Source organism: Scyliorhinus torazame, chromosome 23 (assembly GCF_047496885.1).
Source record: "Scyliorhinus torazame isolate Kashiwa2021f chromosome 23, sScyTor2.1, whole genome shotgun sequence".
Lineage (NCBI taxonomy): Eukaryota > Metazoa > Chordata > Chondrichthyes > Carcharhiniformes > Scyliorhinidae > Scyliorhinus > Scyliorhinus torazame.
Genome location: NC_092729.1, coordinates 81,063,834 through 81,089,205, shown reverse-complemented (window position 1 = coordinate 81,089,205; position 25,372 = coordinate 81,063,834). Strand labels below are relative to the sequence as shown.

At 53.8% G+C, this 25,372-nt stretch overlaps 1 protein-coding gene across 1 annotated transcript in view; it reads left to right on the top strand.

Annotated features, from left to right (window-relative positions):
* The window catches only part of LOC140399629 (immunoglobulin superfamily member 1-like), a 646,087-nt gene that overhangs the window by 433,785 nt on the left and 186,930 nt on the right, over nucleotides 1–25,372 (top strand). The gene's annotated exons all lie outside the window — the stretch shown is intronic.

The following is a 25,372-nucleotide window of genomic DNA, read 5'->3' as shown; positions in this document are numbered from 1 at the left end:
AGTTTAGAGGGAGCTTTACTCTGTATCTAACCCCGTGCTGTATCTGTCCTGGGAGTGTTTGATGAGGACAGTGTAGAGGGAGCTTTACTCTGTATCTAACCCCGTGCTGTACCTGTCCTGGGAGTGTTTGATGGGGACAGTGTAGAGGGAGCTTTACTCTGTATCTAACCCCGTGCTGTACCTGCTCTGGGAATGTTTGATGGGGACAGTGTAGCGTGAGCTTTACTCTGTATCTAACCCCGTGCTGTACCTGTCCTGGGAGTGTTTAATGGGGACAGTGTAGAGGGAGCTTTACTCTGTATCTAACCCCGTGCTGTACCTGTCCTGGGAGTGTTTGATGGAGACAGTGTAGAGGGAGCTCTACTCTGTATCTAACCCCGTGCTGTACCTGTCCTGGGAGTGTTCGATGGGGACAGTGCAGAGGGAGCTTTACTCTGTATCTAACCCCGTGATGTCCCTGTCCTGAGAGTGTTTGATGGGGACAGTGTAGAGGGAGCTTTACTCTGTATCTAACCCCGTGCTGCACCTGTCCTGGGAGTGTTTGATGGGGACAGTGCAGAGGGAGCTTTACTCTGTATCTAACCCTGTGAATTCCACACCTGGACACTGAGCTGAGATCTGTTTTCACGGACGGGAGATGGTCAATCTCCTGGGTAAAATCGAGGCAGGACCAGTTGTTCCGAATGTTATTCCTGGTGTTTCCAGGATCCCTATTGTTTACTTGGCTCATCACTTGTTCTATAACAGGCCCTCCTGAGATTCAACAGTTGATCAATCTGTGTTCTAATTACGAAACATCCTACCCCAGGTCACCCTCTGTAAAATACAGAGCTGTGTTTGATGTGAATTTAAACTCATTAATCCAGGCCGACACTCCCCCCCGGTGCCAGGACTGAGGGAGCGCTGCACTGTCGGAGGGAGATGTATATACTCTAGGATTTGAGCTCCATAATCCGGGCCGACACTCCCCCCGGTGCCAGTACTGAGGGAGCGCTGCACTGTCGGAGGGAGATGTCTATACTCTAGGATTTGAGCTCCATAATCCATGCCCACACTCCCCCCGGTGCCAGTACTGAGGGAGCGCTGCACTGTCGGAGGTAGATGCATATACTCTAGGATTTGAGCACCATAATCCAGGCCCACACTCCCCCCGGTGCCAGTACTGAGGGAGCGCTGCACTGTCGGAGGGAGATGTCTATACTCTAGGATTTGAGCACTATAATCCAGGCCGACACTCCCCCCGGTGCCAGTACTGAGGGAGAGCCGCACTGTCGGAGGTAGATGTCTATGCTCTAGGATTTGAGCTCCATAATCCAGTCCGACACTCCCCCCGGTGCCAGTACTGAGGGAGCGCTGCACTGTCGGAGGGAGATGTCTATACTCTAGGATCTGAGCTCCATAATCCAGGCCGACACTCCCCCCGGTGCCAGTACTGAGGGAGCGCTGCACTGTCGGAGGGAGATGTCTATACTCTAGGATCTGAGCTCCATAATCCAGGCCGACACTCCCCCCGGTGCCAGTGCTGAGGGAGCACTGCACTGTTGGATTACCTCAGTGACCCCTGTAGCTGCACCTAAAAGATGATCTGACTGAAGGTCGATTAGTCCAAGACAGGGTGACAGCTGATCGAGAGGACGTTGGTTAACAAATGAGAAACTGAGACCAAAGAGAGCGATAGACGTGTCTCTAAATGTGGAAGATGTGAATCATCAGCCTCAGTATGACAGAGCAGGCCAGGCGCGATATTCTGAAGCACTTGCTCAGAAAGAGATTCGCCTCGGCGCTGAATTTTGACGGGCCAGATTCCAGCTGAGTATATACCTTTGAAACCGAATGATCCGCCAAAGTCGCCAATGCAGCACGCCGAGCGGGACCAGACCGAACAAGTTTCAGACGGCGGCGCAAAGGTCGCGTGAACAGCCAATGGCAACAGGCACACGTTTATTTTAGAGGCTAGCGCAGTTTAATAATTGTGTGTGCAGTGCAGTACACACTCTGACCAGCAGGGCAATATATTGTTAATCCAGGCGATGAGTGGGTCTATCCTGGGATACTTGGGGAGCAAACAGTTACACAGGATCAAGCATGCATATGTTTTTTCTATTAACACGGAAAAGGGTGCTAGAAGATGGAACATACAGTCCCAGAAGGAGACTATTCGGCCCATCGAGTCTGCACCGAACCACTTAAGCCCTCACCTCCACCCCATCCCCGTAACCCAATGACCCCTCCTAACCTTTTTTGGGGTCACGAAGGGGCAATTTATCGCGGCCAATCCACCCAACCCGCCCGTCTTTGGACTGCGGGAGGAAACCGGGGCACCCGGAGGAACCCCAAGCAGACACGGGGAGGACGTGCAGACTCCGCACAGACAGTGACCCAAGCCGGGAATCGAACCCGGGACCCTGGAGCTGTGAAGCAATTGTGCGAACCAGAATGCTACCGTGCCGCCTGAAAATCAAATGAAAATTGATGTTTGAATCTTTCGTTTGGTATCAAAAGGGGGCCGATACTATCTCACTCTCTGACTCTCTCTCTCAATGTCTCTCACATTCACTGTCTTTCCTCTCCTTCTAACTCTGTCTCTCTCTGTCTCTCTCTCATTCTTGCACAAACTCTCTCCCTCTGTCTTCCAATATGTCTCTGTCTGTCTCCCTCTCTGTCTCTGGGAGTGTTTGACGGGGACAGTGCAGAGGGAGCTTTACTCTGTATCTAACTCCGTGCTGTACCTGTCCTGGGAGTGTTTGATGGGGACAGTGTAGAGGGAGCTTTACTCTGTATCTAACCCCGTGCTGTACCTGTCCTGGGAGTGTTTGATGGAGACAGTGTAGGGGGAGCTTTACTCTGTATCTAACCCCGTGCTGTACCTGTCCTGGGAGTGTTTGATGGGGACAGTGTAGAGAGAGCTTTACTCTGTATCTAACTCCGTGCTGTACCTGTCCTGGGAGTGTTTGATGGGGACAGTGTCGAGGGAGCTTTACTCTGTATCTAACCCCGTGCTGTTCCTGTCCTGGGAGTGTTTGATGGGGACAGTGTAGAGGGAGCTTTACTACGTATCTAACCCCGTGCTCTACCTGTCCTGGGAGTGTTTGATGGGGACAGTGTAGAGGGAGCTTTACTCTGTATCTAACACCGTGCTGAACCTGTCCTGGGAGTGTTTGATGCGGACAGTGTAGAGGGAGCTTTACTCTGTATCTAACCGCGTGCTGTACCTGTCCTGGGAGTGTTTGATGGGGACAGTGTAGAGGGAGCTTTACTCTGTATCTAACCCCGTGCTGTACCTGTCCTGGGAGTCTTTGATGGGGACAGTGTAGAGGAAGCTTTACTCTGTGTCTAACCCCGTGCTGTGCCTGTCCTGGGAGTGTTTGATGGGGACAGTGTAGAGGGAGCTTTACTCTGTGTCTAACCGCGTGCTGTACCTGTCCTGGGAGTCTTTGATGGGGACAGTGTAGAGGGAGCTTTACTCTGTATCTAACCCCGTGCTGTACCTGTCCTGGGAGTGTTTGATGGGGACAGTGTAGAGGGAGCTTTCCTCTGTATCTAATCCCGTACTGTACCTGTCCTGGGAGAGTTTGATGGGGACAGTGCAGAGGAGGCTTTACTCTGTATCTAACCCCGTGCTGTACCTGTCCTGGGAGTGTTTGATGGGGACAGAGTAGAGGGAGCTTTACTCTGTATCTAACCGCGTGCTGTACCTGTCCTGGGAGTGTTTGATGCGGACAGTGTAGAGGGAGCTTTACTCTGTATCTAACCCCGAGCTGTACCTGTCCTGTGAGTGTTTGATGGGGACAGTGTGGAGGGAGCTTTACTCTGTATCTAACCCCATGCTGTACCTGTCCTGGGAGTGTTTGATGGGGACAGTGTAGAGGGAGCTTTACTCTGTATCTAACCCCGTGCTCTACCTGTCCTGGGAGTGTTTGATGGGGACTGTGTAGAGGGAGCTTTACTCTGTATCTAACCCCGTGCTGTACCTGCCCTGGGAATGTTTGATGGGGACAGTGTAGCGTGACCTTTACTCTGTATCTAACCCCGTGCTGTACCTGTCCTGGGAGTGTTTAATGGGGACAGTGCAGAGGGAGCTTTACTCTGTATCTAACCCCGTGCTGTACCTGTCCTGGGAGTGTTTGATGGAGACAGTGCAGAGGGAGCTCTACTCTGTATCTAACCCCGTGCTCTACCTGTCCTGGGAGTGTTTGATGGGGACAGTGTAGAGGGAGTTTTCCTCTGTATCTAACCCCGTACTGTACCTGTCCTGGGAGTGTTTGATGGGGACAGTGTAGAGGGAGCTTTACTCTGTATCTAACCCCGTGCTGTGCCTGCCCTTGGAGTGTTTGATGGGGACAGTGCAGAGGAGGCTTTACTCTGTATCTAACCCCGTGCTGTACCTGTCCTGGGAGTGTTTGATGGGGACAGAGTAGAGGGAGCTTTACTCTGTATCTAACCGCGTGCTGTACCTGTCCTGGGAGTGTTTGATGCGGACAGTGTAGAGGGAGCTTTACTCTGTATCTAACCCCGTGCTGTACCTGTCCTGGGAGTGTTTGATGGGGACAGTGTGGAGGGAGCTTTACTCTGTATCTAACACCGTGCTGTACCTGCCCTGGGAGTGTTTGATGGGGACAGTGTAGAGGGAGCTTTACTCTGTATCTAACCCCGTGCTGTACCTGCCCTGGGAGTGTTTGATGGGGACAGTGTAGAGGGAGCTTTACTCTGTATCTAACCCCGTGCTATACCTGCCCTGGGAGTGTTTGATGGGGGCAGTGTAGGGGGAGCTTTACCCTGTATCTAACACCGTGCTGTACCTGTCCTGGGAGTGTTTGATGGGGACAGTGTAGAGGGAGCTTTACTCTGTATCTAACCCCGTGCTGTACCTGTCCTGGGAGTGTTTGATGGGGACAGTGTCGAGAGAGCTTTACTCTGTATCTAACCCCGTGCTGTACCTGTCCTGGGAGTGTTTGATGGGGACAGTGCAGAGGAAGCTTTACTCTGTATCTAACCCCGTGCTGTACCTGTCCTGGGAGTGTTTGATGGGGACAGTGTAGAGGGAGCTTTACTCTGTATCTAACCCCGTGCTGTACCTGTCCTGGGAGTGTTTGATGGGGACAGTGTAGAGGGAGCTTTACACTGTATCTAACCCCGTGCTGTACCTGTCCTGGGAGTGTTTGATGGGGACAGTGTAGAGGGAGCTTTACTCTGTATCTAACCCTGTGAATTCCACACCTGGACACTGAGCTGAGATCTGTTTTCACGGACGGGAGATGGTCAATCTCCTGGGTAAAATCGAGGCAGGACCAGTTGTTCCGAATGTTATTCCTGGTGTTTCCAGGATCCCTATTGTTTACTTGGCTCATCACTTGTTCTATAACAGGCCCTCCTGAGATTCAACAGTTGATCAATCTGTGTTCTAATTACGAAACATCCTACCCCAGGTCACCCTCTGAAAAATACAGAGCTGTGTTTGATGTGAATTTAAACTCTTTAATCCAGGCCCACACTCCCCCCAGTGCCAGTACTGAGGGAGAGCCGCACTGTCGGAGGTAGATGTCTATACTCTAGGATTTGAGCTCCATAATCCAGGCCCACACTCCCCCCGGTGCCAGTACTGAGGGAGCGCCGCACTGTCGGAGGTAGATGTCTATACTCTAGGATTTGTGCTCCATAATCCAGGCCCACACTCCGCCCGTTGCCAGTACTGAGGGAGCGCCGCACTGTCGGAGGTAGATGTCTATACTCTAGGATTTGTGCTCCATAATCCAGGCCCACACTCCCCCCGGTGCCAGTACTGAGGGAGCGCTGCACTGTCGGAGGGAGATGTCTATACTCTAGGATTTGAGCTCCATAATCCAGGCCGACACTCCCCCCGGTGCCAGTGCTGAGGGAGCGCTGCACTGTCGGAGGGAGATGTATATACTCTAGGATTTGAGCTCCATAATCCAGTCCGACACTCCCCCCGGTGCCAGTACTGAGGGAGCGCCGCACTGTCGGAGGCAGATGTCTATACGCTAGGATCTGAGCTCCATAATCCAGGCCGACACTCCCCCCGGTGCCAGTGCTGAGGGAGCGCTGCACTGTCGGAGGTAGATGTATATACTCTAGGATTTGAGCTCCATAATCCAGGCCCACACTCCCCCCAGTGCCAGTACTGAGGGAGCACTGCACTGTTGGATTTCCTCAGTGACCCCTGTAGCTGCAGCTAAAAGATGATCTGACTGAAGGTCGATTAGTCCAAGACAGGGTGACAGCGGATCGAGAGGACGTTGGTTAACAAATGAGAAACTGAGACCAAAGCGAGCGATAGACGTGTCTCTAAATGTGGAAGATGTGAAACATCAGCCTCAGCATGACAGAGCGGGCCAGGCGCGATATTCTGAAGCACTTGCTCAGAAAGAGATTCGCCTCGGCGTGGATTTTGACGGGTCAGATTCCAGCTGAGTATATACCTTTGAAACCGAATGATCCGCCAAAGTCGCCAATGCAGCACGCCGAGCGGGACAAGGCCGAACAAGTTTCAGACGGTGGCGCAAAGGTCGCGTGAACAGCCAATGGCAACAGGCACACGTTTATTTTAGAGGCTAGCGCAGTTTAATAATTGTGTGTGCAGTGCAGTACACAGTCTGACCAGCAGGGCAATATATTGTTAATCCAGGCTATGAGTGGGTCTATCCTGGGTTACTTGGGGAGCAAACAGTTACACAGGATCAAGCATGCATATGTTTTTTCTATTAACACGGAAAAGGGTGCTAGAAGATGGAACATACAGTCCCAGAAGGAGGCCATTCGGCCCATCGAGTCTGCACCGAACCACTTAAGCCCTCACCTCCACCCCATCCCCGTAACCCGATGACCCCTCCTAACCTTTTTTGGGGTCACGAAGGGGCAACTTATCGCGGCCAATCCACCCAACCCGCCCGTCTTTGGACTGTGGGACGAAACCGGAGCACCCGGAGGAAACCCACGCAGACACGGGGAGGACGTGCAGACTCCGCACAGACAGTGACCCAAGCCGGGAATCGAACCCGGGACCCTGGAGCTGTGAAGCAACTGTGCTAACCACAATGCTACCGTGCCGCCTGAAAATCAAATGAAAATTGATGTTTGAATCTTTCGTTTGGTATCAAAAGGGGGCCGATACTATCTCACTCTCTGACTCTCTCTCTCAATGTCTCTCACATTCACTGTATTTTCCTCTCCTTCTAACTCTGTCTCTCTCTGTCTCTCTCTCATTCTTGCACAAACTCTCTCCCTCTGTCTTCCAATATGTCTCTGTCTGTCTCCCTCTCTGTCTCTGGGAGTGTTTGATGGGGACAGTGTAGAGGGAGCTTTACTCTGTATCTAACCCCGTGCTGTACCTGTCCTGGGAGTGTTTGATGGGAACAGTGTAGAGGGAGCTTTACTCTGTATCTAACCCCGTGCTGTACCTGTCCTGGGAGTGTTTGATGGGGACAGTGTAGAGGGAGCTTTACTCTGTATCTAACCCCGTGCTGTACCTGTCCTGGGAGTGTTTGATGGGGACAGTGTAGAGGGAGCTTTACTCTGTATCTAACCCCGTGCTGTACCTGTCCTGGGAGTGTTTGATGGGGACAGTGTAGAGGGAGCTTTACTCTGTATCTAACCTCGTGCTGTCCCTGTCCTGGCAGTGTTTGATGGGGACAGTGTAGAGGGAGCTTTACTCTGTATCTAACCCCGTGCTGTACCTGTCCTGGGAGTGTTTGATGGGGACAGTGTAGAGGGAGCTTTACTCTGTATCTAACCCCGTGCTGTACCTGTCCTGGGAGTGTTAGATGGGGACAGTGTAGAGGGAGCTTTACTCTGTATCTAACCCCGTGCTGTACCTGTCCTGGGAGTGTTTGATGGGGACAGTGTAGAGGGAGCTTTACTCTGTATCTAACCCCGTGCTGTACCTGTCCTGGGAGTGTCTGATGGGGACAGTGTAGAGGGAGCTTTACTCTGTATCTAACCCCGTGCTGTACCTGTCCTGGGAGTGTTTGATGGATACAGTGTAGAGGGAGCTTTTATTTGTATCTAACCCTATGCTGTACCTGTCCTGGGAGTGTTTGACGGGGACAGTGTAGAGGGAGCTTTACTCTGTATCTAACCCCGTGCTGTGCGTGTCCTGGGAGTGTTTGATGGGGACAGTGTAGAGGGAACTTTACTCTGTATCTAACCCCGTGCTGTACCTGTCCTGGGAGTGTTTGATGGGACAATGTAGAGGGAGCTTTACTCTGTATCTAACCCCGTGCTGTACCTGTCCAGTGATGTTTGATGGGGACAGTGTAGAGGGAGCTTTACTTTGTATCTAAACCCGTGCTGTACTTGTCCTGGGCGTGTTTGATGGGGACAGTGTAGAGGGAGCTTTACTCTGTATCTAACCCCGTGCTGTACCTGTCCTGGGAGTGTTTGATGGGGACAGTGTAGAGGGAGATTTACTCTGTATCTAACCCCGTGCTGTACCTGTCCAGTGATGTTTGATGGGGACAGTGTAGAGGGAGCTTTACTTTGTATCTAAACCCGTGCTGTACTTGTCCTGGGCGTGTTTGATGGGGACAGTGTAGAGGGAGCTTTACTCTGTATCTAACCCAGTGCTGTACCTGTCCTGGGAGTGTTTGATGGGGACAGTGTAGAGGGAGTTTTACTCTGTATCTAACCCAGTGCTGTACCTGTCCTGGGAGTGTTTGATGGGGACAGTGTAGAGGGAGCTTTACTCTGCATCTAACCCCGTGCTGTACCTGTCCTGAGAGTGTTTGATGGGCACAGTGTAGAGGGAGCTTTACTCTGCAACTAACCCGTGCTGTACCGGTCCTGGGAGTGTTTGATGGGGACAGTGTAGAGGGAGCTTTACTCTGTATCTAACCCGATGCTGTACCTGTCCTGGGAGTGTTTGATGGGGACAGTGTAGAGGGAGCTTTACTCTGTATCTAACCCCGTGCTGTACCTGTCCTGGGAGTGTTTGATGGGGACAGTGTAGAGGGAGCTTTACTCTGTATCTAACCCCGTGCTGTACCTGTCCTGGGAGTGTTTGATGGGGACAGTGTAGAGGGAGCTTTACTACGTATCTAACCCCGTGCTGTACCTGTCCTGGGAGTGTTTGATGCGGACAGTGTAGAGGGAGCTTTACTCTGTATCTAACCCCGTGCTGTACCTCTCCTGGGAGTGTTTGATGGGGACAGTGTAGAGGGAGCTTTACTCTGTATCTAACCGCGTGCTGTACCTGTCCTGGGAGTGTTTGTTGGGGACAGTGTAGAGGGAGCTTTACTCTGTATCTAACCCCGTGCTGTGCCTGTCCTGGGAGTGTTTGATGGGGACAGTGTAGAGGGAGCTTTCCTCTGTATCTAACCCCGTGCTGTACCTGTCCTGGGAGTCTTTGATGGGGACAGTGTAGAGGGAGCTTTACTCTGTGTCTAACCGCGTGCTGTACCTGTCCTGGGAGTGTTTGTTGGGGACAGTGCAGAGGGATCTTTACTCTGTATCTAACCCCGAGCTGTACCTGTCCTGGGAGTGTTTGATGGGGACAGTGTAGAGGGAGCTATCCTCTGTATCTAACCCCGTACTGTACCTGTCCTGGGAGTGTTTGATGGGGACAGTGCAGAGGAGGCTTTACTCTGTATCTAACCCCGTGCTGTACCTGTCCTGGGAGTGTTTGATGGGGACAGAGTAGAGGGAGCTTTACTCTGTATCTAACCGCGTGCTGTACCTGTCCTGGGAGTGTTTGATGGGGACAGTGTGGAGGGAGCTTTACTCTGTATCTAACCCCGTGCTGTACCTGTCCCGGGAGTGTTTGATGGGGACAGTGTAGAGGGAGCTTTACTCTGTATCTAACCCCGTGATGTACCTGTCCTCAGAGTGTTTGATGGGGACAGTGTAGAGGGAGATTTACTCTGTATCTAACCCCGTGCTGTCCCTGTCCTGGCAGTGTTTGATGGGGACAGTGTCGAGGGAGCTTTACTCTGTATCTAACCCCGTGCTGTACCTGTCCTGGGAGTGTTTGATGGGGACAGTGCAGAGCCAGCTTTAATCTGTATCTAACCCCATGCTGTACCTGTCCTGGGAGTGTTTGATGGGGACGGTGTAGAAGGAGCTTTACTCTGTATCTAACCCCGTGCTGTACCTGTCCTGCGAGTGTTTGATGGGGACAGTGTCGAGGGAGCTTTACTCTGTATCTAACCCCGTGCTGTACCTGTCCTTGGAGTGTTTGATGGAGACAGTGTAGAGTGAGCTCTACTCTGTATCTAACCCCGTGCTCTACCTGTCCTGGGAGTGTTTGATGGGGACAGTGTAGAGGGAGCTTTACTCTGTATCTAACCCCGTGCTGTACCTGTCCTGGGAGTGTTTGATGGGGACAGTGCAGAGGGAGCTTTACTCTGCATCTAACCCCGTGCTGTACCTGTCCTGGGAGTGTTTGATGGGGACAGTGTAGAGGGAGCTTTACTCTGTATCTAGCCCCGTGCTGTACCTGTCCTGGGGGTGTTTGATGGGGACAGTGTAGAGGGAGCTTTACTCTGTATCTAACCCCGTGCTGTACCTGTCCTGGGAGTGTTTGATGGGGACAGTGTAGAGGGAGCTTTACTCTGTATCTAACCCCGTGCTGTACCTGTCCTGGGAGTGTTTGATGGGGACAGTGCAGAGGGAGCTTTACTCTGTATCTAACCCTGTGAATTCCACACGTGGACACTGAGCTGAGATCTGTTTTCACGGACGGGAGAGGGTCAATCTCCTGGGTAAAATCGAGGAAGGACCAGTTGTTCCGAGTGTTATTCCTGGTGTTTCCAGGATCCCTATTGTTTACTTGGCTCATCACTTGTTCTATAACAGGCCCTCCTGAGATTCAACAGTTGATCAATCTGTGTTCTAATTACGAAACCTCCTACCCCAGGTCACCCTCTGAAAAATACAGAGCTGTGTTTGATGTGAATTTAATCTCATTAATCCAGGCCCACACTCCCCCCGGTGCCAGGACTGAGGGAGCGCCGCACTGTCGGAGGGAGATGTATATACTCCAGGATTTGAGCTCCATAATCCAGGCCCACACTCCCCCCGGTGCCAGTACTGAGGGAGTGCCGCACTGTCGGAGGGAGATGTCTATACTCTAGGATTTGAGCTCCATAATCCAGGCCGACACTCCCCCCGGTGCCAGTACTGAGGGAGCGCTGCACTGTCGGAGGGAGATGTATATACTCTAGGATTTGAGCTCCATAATCCAGGCCGACACTCCCCCCGGTGCCAGTACTGAGGGAGTGCTGCACTGTCGGAGGGAGATGTATATACTCTAGGATTTGAGCTCCATAATCCAGGCCCACACTCCCCCCGGTGCCAGTACTGAGGGAGCGCCGCACTGTCGGAGGTAGATGTCTATGCTCTAGGATTTGAGCTCCATAATCCAGGCCCACACTCCCCCCGGTGCCAGTACTGAGGGAGCGCCGCACTGTCGGGGGTAGATGTCTATGCTCTAGGATTTGAGCTCCATAATCCAGGCCCACACTCCCCCCGGTGCCAGTACTGAGGGAGCGCCGCACTGTCGGAGGTAGATGTCTATACTCTAGGATTTGAACTCCATAATCCAGGCCCACACTCCCCCCGGTGCCAGTACTGAGGGAGAGCCGCACTGTCGGAGGTAGATGTCTATGCTCTAGGATTTGAGCTCCATAATCCAGTCCGACACTCCCCCCGGTGCCAGTACTGAGGGAGAGCCGCACTGTCGGAGGGAGATGTCTATACTCTAGGATCTGAGCTCCATAATCCAGGCCGACACTCCCCCCGGTGCCAGTGCTGAGGGAGCACTGCACTATTGGATTACCTCAGTGGCCCCTGTAGCTGCACCTAAAAGATGATCTGACTGAAGGTCCAAGACAGGGTGACAGCTGATCGAGAGGACGTTGGTTAGCAAATGAGAAACTGAGACCAAAGAGAGCGATAGACGTGTCTCTAAATGTGGAAGATGTGAAACATCAGCCTCAGCATGACAGAGCAGGCCAGGCGCGATATTCTGAAGCACTTGCTCAGAAAGAGATTCGCCTCGGCGCTGGATTTTGACGGGCCAGATTCCAGCTGAGTATATACCTTTGAAACCGAATGATCCGCCAAAGTCGCCAATGCAGCACGCCGAGCGGGACCAGACCGAACAAGTTTCAGACGGCGGCGCAAAGGTCGCGTGAACAGCCAATGGCAACAGGCACACGTTTATTTTAGAGGCTAGCGCAGTTTAATAATTGTGTGTGCAGTGCAGTACACACTCTGACCAGCAGGGCAATATATTGTTAATCCAGGCTATGAGTGGGTCTATCCTGGGTTACTTGGGGAGCAAACAGTTACACAGGATCAAGCTTCATATGTTTTTTCTATTAACACGGAAAAGGGTGCTAGAACATGGAACATACAGTCCCAGAAGAAGATCATTCGGCCCATCGAGTCTGCACCGAACCACTTAAGCCCTCACCTCCACCCCATCCCCGTAACCCAATTACCCCTCCTAACCTTTTTTGGGGTCACGAAGGGGCAATTTATCGCGGCCAATCCACCCAACCCGCCCGTCTTTGGACTGTGGGAGGAAACCGGAGCACCCGGAGGAAACCCACGCAGACACGGGGAGGACGTGCAGACTCCGCACAGACAGTGACCCAAGCCGGGAATCGAACCCGGGACCCTGGAGCTGTGAAGCAACTGTGCTATCCACAATGCTACCGTGCCGCCTGAAAATCAAATGAAAATTGATGTTTGAATCTTTCGTTTGGTATCAAAAGGGGGCCGATACTATCTCACTCTCTGACTCTCTCTCTCAATGTCTCTCACATTCACTGTATTTTCCTCTCCTTCTAACTCTGTCTCTCTCTGTCTCTCTCTCATTCTTGCACAAACTCTCTCCCTCTGTCTTCCAATATGTCTCTGTCTGTCTCCCTCTCTGTCTCTGGGAGTGTTTGACGGGGACAGTGTAGAGGGAGCTTTACTCTGTATCTAACCCTGTGCTGTACCTGTCCTGGGAGAGTTTGATGGGGACAGTGCAGAGGGAGCTTTACTCTGTATCTAACCCCGTGCTGTACCTGTCCTGGGAGTGTTTGATGGGGACAGTGTAGCGGGAGCTTTACTCTGTATCTAACCCCGTGCTGTGCCTGTCCTGGGAGTGTTTGATGGGGACAGTGTGGAGGGAGCTTTACTCTGTATCTAACCCCGTGCTGTACCTGTCCTGGGAGTGTTTGATGGGGACAGTGCAGAGGGAGCTTTACTCTGTATCTAACCCCGTGCTGTACCTGTCCTGGGAGCGTTTGATGGGGACAGTGCAGAGGGAGCTTTACTCTGTATCTAACCCCGTGCTGTCCCTGTCCTGGGAGTGTTTGATGGGGACAGTGAAGAGGGAGCTTTACTCTGTATCTAACCCCGTGCTGTACCTGTCCTGGGAGCGTTTGATGGGGACAGTGCAGAGGGAGCTTTACTCTGTATCTAACCCCGTGCTGAACCTGTCCTGGGAGCGTTTGATGGGGACAGTGCAGAGAGAGCTTAACTCTGTATCTAAACCCGTGCTGTACCTGTCCTGGGAGTGTTTGATGGGGACAGTGTAGAGGGAGATTTACTGTATATCTAACCCCGTGCTGTACCTGTCCTGGGAGTGTTTGATGGGGACAGTGTAGAGGGAGCTTTACTCTGTATCTAACCCCGTGCTGTACCTGTCCTGGGAGTGTTTGACGGGGACAGTGTAGAGGGAGCTTTACTACGTATCTAACCCCGTGCTGTACCTGTCCTGGGAGTGTTTGATGGGGACAGTGTAGAGGGAGCTTTACTCTGTATCTAACCCCGTGCTGTACCTGTCCTGGGAGTGTTTGATGGGGACAGTGTAGAGGGAGCTTTACTCTGTATCTAACCGCGTGCTGTACCTGTCCTGGGAGTGTTTGATGGGGACCGTGTAGAGGGAGCTTTACTCTGTATCTAACCCTGTGCTGTACCAGTCCTGGGAGAGTTTGACGGGGACAGTGCAGAGGGAGCTTTACTCTGTATCTAACCCCATGCTGTACCTGTCCTGGGTGTGTTTGATGGGGACAGTGTAGAGGGAGCGTTACTCTGTATCTAACCCCGTGCTGTATCTGTCCTGGGAGTCTTTGATGGGGACAGTGTAGAGGGAGCTTTACTCTGTGTCTAACCGCGTGCTGTACCTGTCCTGGGAGTGTTTGTTGGGGACAGTGCAGAGGGAGCTTTACTCTGTATCTAACCTCGAGCTGTACCTGTCCTGGGAGTGTTTGATGGGGACAGTGTAGAGGGAGCTTTCCTCTGTATCTAACCCCGTACTGTACCTGTCCTGGGAGTGTTTGATGGGGACAGTGCAGAGGAGGCTTTACTCTGTATCTAACCCCGTGCTGTACCTGTCCTGGGAGTGTTTGATGGGGCCAGAGTAGAGGGAGCTTTACTCTGTATCTAACCGCGTGCTGTACCTGTCCTGGGAGTGTTTGATGCGGACAGTGCAGAGGGAGCTTTACTCTGTATCTAACCCCGTGCTGTACCTGTCCCGGGAGTGTTTGATGGGGACAGTGTAGAGGGAGCTTTACTCTGTATCTAACCCCGTGATGTACCTGTCCCGGGAGAGTTTGATGGGGACAGTGTAGAGGGAGCTTTACTCTGTATCTAACCCCGTGATGTACCTGTCCTGGGAGGGTTTGATGGGGTCAGTGTAGAGGGAGCTTTACTCTGTATCTAACCCCGTGCTGTACCTGTCCTGGGAGTGTTTGATGGGGACAGTGTCGAGGGATCTTTACTCTGTATCTAACCCCGTGCTGTACCTGTCCTGGGAGTGTTTGATGGGGACAGTGCAGAGGGAGCTTTACTCTGTATCTAACCCTGTGAATTCCACACCTGGACACTGAGCTGAGATCTGTTTTCACGGACGGGAGATGGTCAATCTCCTGGGAAAAATCGAGGCAGGACCAGTTGTTCCGAATGTACTGCCAGTACTGAGGGAGCGCCGCACTGTCGGAGGGAGATGTCTATACTCTAGGATTTGAGCTCCATAATCAAGGCCGACACTCCCCCCGGTGCCAGTACTGAGGGAGCGCTGCACTGTCGGAGGTAGATGTCTATACTCTAGGATTTGAGCTCCTTAATAAAGGCCCACACTTCCCCCGGTGCCAGTACTGAAGGAGCGCTGCATTGTCGGAGGGTTATGTCTATACTCGAGGATTTGAGCTCCATAATCCAGGCCGACACGCCCCCCGGTGCCAGTACTGAGGGAGCGCTGCACTGTCGGAGGGGAGATGTAAATACTCAAGGATTTGAGCTCCATAATCCAGGCCGACACTCCCCCCCGTGCCAGTACTGAGGGAGTGCTGCACTGTTGGAGGGAGATGTATATACTCTAGGATTTGAGCTCCCTAATCCAGGCCCACATTTCCCCCGGTGCCAGTACTGAGGGAGCGCTGCACTGTCGGAGGGAGATGTGTATACTCTAGGATTTGAGCTCTATAATCCAGGCCGACACTCCCCCCGGTGCCAGTACTGAGGGAGCGCTGCACTGTCGGGGGTAGATGTCTATACTCTAGGATTTGAGCTCCTTAATACAGGCCCACACTTCCCCCGGTGCCAGTACTGAAGGAGCGCTGCATTGTCGGAGGATTATGTCTATACTCGAGGATTTGAGCTCCATAATCCAGGCCGACACGCCCCCCGGTGCCAGTACTGAGGGAGCGCTGCATTGTCGGAAGGAGATGTAAATACTCTAGGATTTGAGCTCCATAATCCAGGCCGACACTCCCCCCCGGTGCCAGTACTGAGGGAGCGCTGCACTGTCTGAGGGAAATGTATATACTCTAGAATTTGAGCTCCATAATCCAGGCCCACACTCCCGGTGCCAGTACTGAGGGAGCGCTGCACTGTCGGAGGGAGATGTATATACTCCAGAATATGAGCTCCATAATCCAGGCCAACACTCCCCCCGGTGCCAGCACTGAGGGAGCGCTGCACTGTCGAAGGGAGATGTGTATACTCTAGGATTTGAGCTCCATAAACCAGGCCCACACTCCCCCCGGTGCCAGTACTGAGGGAGCGCTGCACTGTCGGAGGGAGATGTCTATACTCTAAGATTTGAGCTCCTTAATCCAGGCCCACACTTTCCCCGGTGCCAGTACTGAGGGAGCGCTGCACTGTCGGAGGGAGATGTATATACTCTAGGAATTGAGCGCTATAATCCAGGCCCACACTCCCCCCGGTGCCAGTACTGAGGGAGCGCTGCACTGTCGGAGGGAGATGTCTATACTCTAGGATTTGAGCTCCATAATCCAGGCCCACACTTCCCCCGGTGCCAGTACTGAAGGAGCGCTGCACTGTCGGAGGGAGATGTCTATACTCTAGAATTTGAGCTCCATAATCCAGGCCGACACGCCCCCCGGTGCCAGTACTGAGGGAGCGCTGCACAGTCGGAGGGAGATGTAAATACTCTAGGATTTGAGCTCCATAATCCAGGCCGACACTTCCCCCCGTGCCAGTACTGAGGGAGTGCTGCACTGTCGGAGGGAGATGTATATACTCTAGGATTTGAGCGCTATAATCCAGGCCCACACTCCCCCCGGTGCCAATACTGAGGGGGCGCTGCACTGTCGGAGGGAGATGTGTATACTCTAGGATTTGAGCTCCATAATCCAGGCCGACACTCCCCCGAGTGCCAATACTGAGGGAGCGCTGCACTGTCGGAAGGAGATGTCTATACTCTAGGATTTGAGCTCCCTAATCCAGGCCCACACTTCCCCCGGTGCCAGTACTGAGGGAGCGCTGCACTGTCGGAGGGAGATGTCTATACTCTAGGATTTGAGCTCCATAATCCAGGCCGACACTCCCCCCGGTGCCAGTACTGAGGGAGCGCCGCACTGTCGGAGGGAGATGTCTATACTCTAGGATTTGAGCTCCATAATCAAGGCCGACACTCCCCCCGGTGCCAGTACTGAGGGAGCGCTGTACTGTCGGAGGTAGATGTCTATACTCTAGGATTTGAGCTCCTTAATAAAGGCCCACACTTCCCCCGGTGCCAGTACTGAAGGAGCGCTGCATTGTCGGAGGGTTATGTCTATACTCGAGGATTTGAGCTCCATAATCCAGGCCGACACGCCCCCCGGTGCCAGTACTGAGGGAGCGCTGCATTGTCGGAGGGAGATGTAAATACTCTAGGATTTGAGCTCCATAATCGAGGCCGATACTCCCCCCGGTGCCAGTACTGAGGGAGCGCTGCACTGTCTGAGGGAAATGTATATACTCTAGAATATGAGCTCCATAATCCAGGCCCACACTCCCCCCGGTGCCAGTACTGAGGGAGCGCCGCACTGTCGGAGGTAGATGTCTATACTCTAGGATTTGAGCTCCATAATCCAGGCCGAAACTCCCCCCAGTGCCAGTTCTGAGGGAGCACTGCACTGTCGGAGGAAGATGTATATACTCTAAGATTTGAGCTCCTTAATCCAGGCCCACACTTTCCCCGGTGCCAGTACTGAGGGAGCGCCGCACTGTCGGGGGTAGATGTCTATACTCTAGGATTTGAGCTCCATAATCCAGGCCGACACTCCCCCCGGTGCCAGTACTGAGGGAGCGCTGCACTGTCGGAGGGAGATGTCTATACTCTAGGATTTGAGCTCCATTATCCAGGCCGACACTCCCCCCGGTGCCAGTACTGAGGGAGCGCTGCACTGTCGGAGGGAGATGTATATACTCTAGGATTTGAGCTCCATAATCCAGGCCGACACTTTCCCCGGTGCCAGTTCTGAGGGAGCGCTGCACTGTCGGAGGTAGGTGCATATACTCTAGGATTTGAGCTCCATAATCCAGGCCGACACTCCCCCCGGGGCCAGTACTGGGGGAGCGCCGCACTGTCGGGGGTAGATGTCTATACTCCAGGATTTGAGCTCCATAATCCAGGCCGACACTCTCCCCGGTGCCAGTTCTGAGGGAGCGCTGCACTGTCGGAGGTAGGTGCATATACTCTAGGATTTGAGCTCCATAATCCAGGCCGACACGCCCCCCGGTGCCAGTACTGAGGGAGCGCTGCACTGTCGGAGGGAGATGTAAATACTCCAGGATTTGAGCTCCATAATCCAGGCCGACACTCCTCCCCGTGCCAGTACTGAGGGAGTGCTGCAATGTCGGAGGGAGATACATATACTCTAGGATTTGAGCTCCCTAATCCAGGCCCACACTCCCTCCGGTGCCAGTACTGAGGGAGCGCCGCACTGTTGAAGGGAGATGTGTATACTCTAGGATTTGAGCTCCATAATCGAGGCCGACACTCCCCGCGGTGCCAGTACTGAGGGAGCGCTGCACTGTCGGAGGGAGATGTCTATACTCTAGGATTTGAGCTCCATAATCCAGGACGGCAGCCCCCCCCCGCCCCCCCCCCCGGTGCCAGTACTGAGGGAGCGCTGCACTGTCGGAGGGAGATGTCTATACTCTAGGATTTGAGCTCCATAATCCAGGCCGACACTCCCCCGAGTGCCAATACTGAGGGAGCGCTGCACTGTCGGAAGGAGATGTCTATACTCTAGGATTTGAGCTCCCTAATCCAGGCCCACACTTCCCCCGGTGCCAGTACTGAGGGAGCGCTGCACTGTCGGAGGGAGATGTCTATACTCTAGGATTTGAGCTCCATAATCCAGGCCGACACTCCCCCCGGTGCCAGTACTGAGGGAGCGCCGCACTGTCGGAGGGAGATGTCTATACTCTAGGATTTGAGCTCCATAATCAAGGCCGACACTCCCCCCGGTGCCAGTACTGAGGGAGCGCTGCACTGTCGGAGGTAGATGTCTATACTCTAGGATTTGAGCTCCTTAATAAAGGCCCACACTTCCCCCGGTGCCAGTACTGAAGGAGCGCTGCATTGTCGGAGGGTTATGTCTATACTCGAGGATTTGAGCTCCATAATCCAGGCCGACACGCCCCCCGGTGCCAGTACTGAGGGAGCGCTGCATTGTCGGAGGGAGATGTAAATACTCTAGGATTTGAGCTCCATAATCGAGGCCGATACTCCCCCCGGTGCCAGTACTGAGGGAGCGCTGCACTGTCTGAGGGAAATGTATATACTCTAGAATATGAGCTCCATAATCCAGGCCCACACTCCCCCCGGTGCCAGTACTGAGGGAGCGCCGCACTGTCGGAGGTAGATGTCTATACTCTAGGATTTGAGCTCCATAATCCAGGCCGAAACTCCCCCCAGTGCCAGTTCTGAGGGAGCACTGCACTGTCGGAGGAAGATGTATATACTCTAAGATTTGAGCTCCTTAATCCAGGCCCACACTTTCCCCGGTGCCAGTACTGAGGGAGCGCCGCACTGTCGGGGGTAGATGTCTATACTCTAGGATTTGAGCTCCATAATCCAGGCCGACACTCCCCCCGGTGCCAGTACTGAGGGAGCGCTGCACTGTCGGAGGGAGATGTCTATACTCTAGGATTTGAGCTCCATTATCCAGGCCGACACTCCCCCCGGTGCCAGTACTGAGGGAGCGCTGCACTGTCGGAGGGAGATGTATATACTCTAGGATTTGAGCTCCATAATCCAGGCCGACACTTTCCCCGGTGCCAGTTCTGAGGGAGCGCTGCACTGTCGGAGGTAGGTGCATATACTCTAGGATTTGAGCTCCATAATCCAGGCCGACACTCCCCCCGGGGCCAGTACTGGGGGAGCGCCGCACTGTCGGGGGTAGATGTCTATACTCCAGGATTTGAGCTCCATAATCCAGGCCGACACTCTCCCCGGTGCCAGTTCTGAGGGAGCGCTGCACTGTCGGAGGTAGGTGCATATACTCTAGGATTTGAGCTCCATAATCCAGGCCGACACGCCCCCCGGTGCCAGTACTGAGGGAGCGCTGCACTGTCGGAGGGAGATGTAAATACTCCAGGATTTGAGCTCCATAATCCAGGCCGACACTCCTCCCCGTGCCAGTACTGAGGGAGTGCTGCAATGTCGGAGGGAGATACATATACTCTAGGATTTGAGCTCCCTAATCCAGGCCCACACTCCCTCCGGTGCCAGTACTGAGGGAGCGCCGCACTGTTGAAGGGAGATGTGTATACTCTAGGATTTGAGCTCCATAATCGAGGCCGACACTCCCCGCGGTGCCAGTACTGAGGGAGCGCTGCACTGTCGGAGGGAGATGTCTATACTCTAGGATTTGAGCTCCATAATCCAGGACGGCAGCCCCCCCCCGCCCCCCCCCCCGGTGCCAGTACTGAGGGAGCGCTGCACTGTCGGAGGGAGATGTCTATACTCTAGGATTTGAGCTCCATAATCCAGGCTGACACTCCCCCCGGTGCCAGTACATAGGGAGCGCTGCACTGTCGGAGGGAGATGTCTATACTCTAGGATTTGAGCTCCATAATCCAGGCCCACACTCCCCCCGGTGCCAGTACTGAGGGAGCGCTGCACTGTCGGAGCGAGATGTCTATACTCTAGGATTTGAGCTCCATAATCCAGGCCCACACTCCCCCCGGTGCCAGTACTGAGGGAGCGCTGCACTGTCGGAGGGAAATGTATATACTCTAGGATTTGAGCTCCTTAATCCAGGCCCACACTCCCCACGTTGCCAGTACTGAAGGAGCGCTGCACTGTCGGAGGGAGATGTATATACTCTAGGATTGGAGCTCCATAATCCAGACCGACACTCCCCCCGGTGCCAGTACTGAGGGAGCGCTGCACTGTCGAACGTAGATGTATATACTATAGGATTTGAGCTCCATAATCCTGACCAACACTCCCCCCGGTGCCAGTACTGAGGGAGCGCCGCACTGTCGGAGGGAGATGAATATACTCTAGGGTTTGAGCTCCCTAATCCAGGCCGACACTCCCCCCGGAGCCAGTACTGAGGGAGCGCTGCACTGACGGAGGGAGACGTGTATACTCTAGGATTTGAGCTCCTTAATACAGGCCCACACTTCCCCCGGTGCCAGTACTGAAGGAGCGCTGCACTGTCGGAGGGAGCTGTCTATACTCTAGGATTTGAGTGCTATAATCCAGGCCCACTCTCCTCCCGGTGCCAGTACTGAGGGAGCGCCGCACTGTCGGAGGGAGATGTCTATTCTCTAGGATTTGAGCTCCATAATCCAGGCCCACACTCCCCCCGGTGCCAGTACTGAGGGAGCGCTGCACTGTCGGAGTTGATGTCTATACTCTAGGATTGGAGCACCATAATCCAGGCCGAAACTCCCCCCAGTGCCAGTTCTGAGGGAGCGCTGCACTGTCGGAGGAAGATGTATATACTCTAAGATTTGAGCTCCTTAATCCAGGCCCACACTTCCCCGGTGCCAGTACTGAGGGAGCGCCGCACTGTCGGGGGTAGATGTATATACTCTAGGATTGGAGCTCCATAATCCAGACCGACACTCCCCCCGGTGCCAGTACTGAGGGAGCGCTGCACTGTCGGAGGGAGATGTATATACTCTAGGATTTGAGCTCCATAATCCAGGCCCACACTCCCCCCGGTGCCAGTACTGAGGGAGCGCCGCACTGTCGGGGGTAGATGTATATTCTCTAGGATTTGAGCTCCATAATCCAGACCGACACTCCCCCCGGTGCCAGTACTGAGGGAGTGCTGCACTGTCGGAGGGAGATACATATACTCTAGGATTTGAGCTCCATAATCCAGGCCCACACTCCACCCCGGTGCCAGTACTGAGGGAGCGCTGCACTGTCGGAGGGAGATGTCTATACTCTAGGATTTGAGCTCCATAATCCAGGCCCACGCTCCCCCCGGTGCCAGTACTGAGGGAGTGCTGCACTGTCGGAGGGAGATGTCTATACTCTAGCATTTGAGCTCCATAATCCAGGCCGGCACTCCCCCCGGTGCCAGTACTGAGGGAGCGCTGCACTTTCGGAGGTAGATGTATATACTCTAGGATTTCAGCTCCATAATCCAGGCCGACACTCCCCCCGGGGCCAGTACTGGGGGAGCGCCGCACTGTCGGGGGTAGATGTATATACTCTAGGATTTGAGCTCCATAATCCAGACCGACACTCCCCCCGGTGCCAGTACTGAGGGAGCGCTGCACTGTCGGACGTAGATGTATATACTATAGGATTTGAGCTCCATAATCCTGACCAACACTCCCCCCGGTGCCAGTACTGAGGGAGCGCCGCACTGTCGGAGGGAGATGAATATACTCTAGGGTTTGAGCTCCCTAATCCACGCCCACACTTCCCCCGGTGCCAGTACTGAGGGAGCGCCGCACTGTCGGAGGGAGATGTCTATACTCTAGGATTTGAGCTCCTTAATACAGGCCCACACTTCCCCCGGTGCCAGTACTGAAGGAGCGGTGCACTGTCGGAGGGAGCTGTCTATACTCTAGGATTTGAGTGCTATAATCCAGGCCCACTCTCCTCCCGGTGCCAGTACTGAGGGGGCGCCGCACTGTCGGAGGGAGATGTCTATTCTCTAGGATTTGAGCTCCATAATCCAGGCCCACACTCCCCCCGGTGCCAGTACTGAGGGAGCGCTGCACTGTCGGAGGGAGATGTATATACTCTAGAATATGAGCTCCATAATCCAGGCCAACACTCCCCCCGGTGCCAGTACTGAGGGAGCGCTGCACTGTCGGAGTTGATGTCTATACTCTAGGATTGGAGCACCATAATCCAGGCCGAAACTCCCCCCAGTGCCAGTTCTGAGGGAGCGCTGCACTGTCGGAGGAAGATGTATATACTCTAAGATTTGAGCTCCTTAATCCAGGCCCACACTTCCCCGGTGCCAGTACTGAGGGAGCGCCGCACTGTCGGGGGTAGATGTATATACTCTAGGATTGGAGCTCCATAATCCAGACCGACACTCCCCCCGGTGCCAGTACTGAGGTAGCGCCGCACTGTCGGGGGTAGATGTATATTCTCTAGGATTTGAGCTCCATAATCCAGACCGACACTCCCCCCGGTGCCAGTACTGAGGGAGTGCTGCACTGTCGGAGGGAGATGTCTATACTCTAGGATTTGAGCTCCATAATCCAGGCCCACGCTCCCCCCGGTGCCAGTACTGAGTGAGTGCTGCACTGTCGGAGGGAGATACATATACTCTAGGATTTGAGCTCCATAATCCAGGCCCACATCCACCCCGGTGCCAGTACTGAGGGAGCGCCGCACTGTCGGAGGGAGATGTCTATACTCTAGCATTTGAGCTCCATAATCCAGGCCGGCACTCCGTACTGAGGGAGCGCTGCACTTTCGGAGGTAGATGTATATACTCTAGGATTTCAGCTCCATAATCCAGGCCGACACTCCCCCCGGGGCCAGTACTGGGGGAGCGCCGCACTGTCGGGGGTAGATGTATATACTCTAGGATTTGAGCTCCATAATCCAGACCGACACTCCCCCCGGTGCCATTACTGAGGGAGCGCTGCACTGTCGGAGGTAGATGTATATACTATAGGACTTGAGCTCCATAATCCTGACCAACACTCCCCCCGGTGCCAGTCCTGAGGGAGCGCTGCACTGTCGGAGTGAGATGTCTATACTCTAGGATTTGAGCTCCATAATCCAGGCCGACACGCCCCCCGGTGCCAGTACTGAGGGAGCGCTGCACTGTCGGAGGGAGATGTAAATACTCTGGGATTTGAGCTCCATGATCCAGGCCGACACTCCCCCCCGTGCCAGTACTGAGGGAGTGCTGCACTGTCGGAGGGAGATACATATACTCTAGGATTTGAGCTCCATAATCCAGGCCCACACTTCCCCTGGTGCCAGTACTGAGGGAGCGCTGCACTGTCGAAGGGAGATGTGTATACTCTAGGATTTGAGCTCCATAATCAAGGCCGACACACCCGGTGCCAGTACTGAGGGAGCGCTGCACTGTCGGAGGGAGATGTCTATACTCTAGGATTTGAGCTCCTTAATACAGGCCCACACTTCCCCCGGTGCCAGTACTGAAGGAGCGCTGCACTGTCGGAGGGAGATGTCTATACTCTAGGATTTGAGTGCTATAATCCAGGCCCACACTCTCCCCCCTGGTGCCAGTTCTGAGGGAGTGCTGCACTGTCGGAGGTAGATCTCTATTCTCTAGGATTTGAGCTCCATAATCCAGGCCAACACCCTCCCCCGGTGCCAGTACTGAGGGAGCACTGCACTGTCGGAGGGAGATGTCTATACTCTAGGATTTGAGCTCCATAATCCAGGCCCACACTCCCCCCGGTGCCAGTACTGAGGGAGCGCTGCACTGTCGGAGGGAGATGTATATACTCTAGAATATGTGTTCCATACTCCAGGCCCACACTCCCCCCGGTGCCAGTACTGAGGGAGCGCTGCACTGTCGGAGGTAGATGTCTATACTCTAAGATTTGAGCTCCTTAATCCAGGCCAACACTTCTCCGGTGCCAGTACTGAGGGAGCGTTGCACTGTCAGAGTTGATGTCTATACTCTAGGATTTGAGCTCCCTAATCCACGCCCACACTTCCCCCGGTGCCAGTACTGAGGGAGCGCTGCACTGTCGCAGGGAGATGTCTATACTCAAGGATTTGAGCTCCATAATCCAGGCCGACACTCCCCCCGGTGCCAGTACTGAGGGAGCGCTGCACTGTCCGAGGGAGATGTCTATACTCTAGGATTAGAGCTCCATAATCCAGGCCGACACTCCCCCCGGTGCCAGTTCTGAGGGAGCAGTGCACTGTCGGAGGTAGATGTCTATACTCTAGGATTTGAGCTCCTTAATACAGGCCCACACTTCCCCCGGTGCCAGTACTGAAGGAGCGCTGTACTGTCGGAGGGAGATGTCTATACTCTAGGATTTGAGTGCTATACTCCAGGCCCACACTCCCCCCGGTGCCAGTACTGAGGGAGCGCTGCACTGTCGGAGGTAGATGTCTATTCTCTAGGATTTGAGCTCCATAATCCAGGACGACACCCTCCCCCGGTGCCAATACTGAGGGAGCGCTGCACTGTCGGAGGTAGATGTCTATACTCTAGAATTTGAGCTCCATAATCCAGGCCGACACGCCCCCCGGTGCCAGTACTGAGGGAGCGCTGCACTGTCGGAGGGAGATGTAAATACTCTAGGATTTGAGCTCCAGAATCCAGGCCGACACTTCCCCCCGTGCCAGTACTGAGGGAGTGCTGCACTGTCGGAGGGAGATGTATATACTCTAGAATTTGAGTTCCATAATCCAGGCCCACACTCCCCCCGGTGCCATTACTGAGGGAGCGCTGCACTGTCGGAGGGAGATATCTATACTCTAGAATTTGAGTTCCATAATCCAGGCCCACACTCCCCCCCGTGCCAGTACTGAGATAGCGCCGCACTGTCGGAGGGAGATGTCTATACTCTAGGATTTGAGCTCCATAAACCAGGCCCACACTCCCCCCGGTGCCATTACTGAGGGAGCGCTGCACTGTCGGAGGTAGATGTATATACTATAGGACTTGAGCTCCATAATCCTGACCAACACTCCCCCCGGTGC